The sequence below is a fragment of the Gavialis gangeticus genome, unplaced genomic scaffold, assembly GCF_001723915.1.
Source record: "Gavialis gangeticus isolate Ggan-Ray unplaced genomic scaffold, GavGan_comp1, whole genome shotgun sequence".
NCBI lineage: Eukaryota > Metazoa > Chordata > Crocodylia > Gavialidae > Gavialis > Gavialis gangeticus.
The window spans coordinates 85,051,693-85,052,340 of record NW_017729033.1 but is presented as its reverse complement, the minus strand read 5'-3'; the positions used below and the strand labels follow the sequence as shown (position 1 = coordinate 85,052,340).

The 648-nt window shown below is 41.4% G+C and overlaps 1 protein-coding gene across 1 annotated transcript in view; it reads right to left on the bottom strand.

Moving 5' to 3' along the window:
• Positions 1-648, bottom strand: part of SLC9B2 (solute carrier family 9 member B2) — a 31,151-nt gene that overhangs the window by 15,201 nt on the left and 15,302 nt on the right. The window lies entirely within an intron of this gene.

Below are 648 nucleotides of genomic sequence, written 5' to 3'. Positions count from 1 at the left end.
GTGGCTGCCCCAGGAGGGGGCTTGGAGAGGAGTGGGAGGCAGAGGGAGGGGGGAATGGAATGATATAGTTCACATGTGAAAAGTGACAAGCATTTTATGAAACAGATTAGTTCAGTTTATGAAAAATTACTTAAAACAATTTAATTTCCAATATTTTCTTGAGAGATGAAGGAAACGTATGCCATATTTATAGATGACTGGTGAAAGCCATCCTTAACCTATCATCAGCGCTCAGAAGTGAGAAAAGCTGTTCATAAAATTCTCACTGATAAAAATGACTATGAGCTTCAACCTCACCATCCCTCCATCCAACTTTCTCTTGAATACTCCAGCACCAACATCTCCTTTTTAGACACGATGATCAGTATCCAGAATGATAAAATACAGACCATGTTATACAAGAAACCCACAGACCAACATACATATCTGCACAGAACCAGCAATCACCCTAAACACACCAAAACACCTGTGATATACAGGCATGCCCTCAAATACCACCGAATTTGCACTGAGGAGAACCCCCAGGATTGCTACCTCACCAATCTTAAAAAGGCTTCTACCCAACAAGGACACTCCTCCAGAGATAGATTACACATTTGAAAGAGCCACCCAGATACCATGTGAAGAATTGCTGCAGTACAGAAGAAA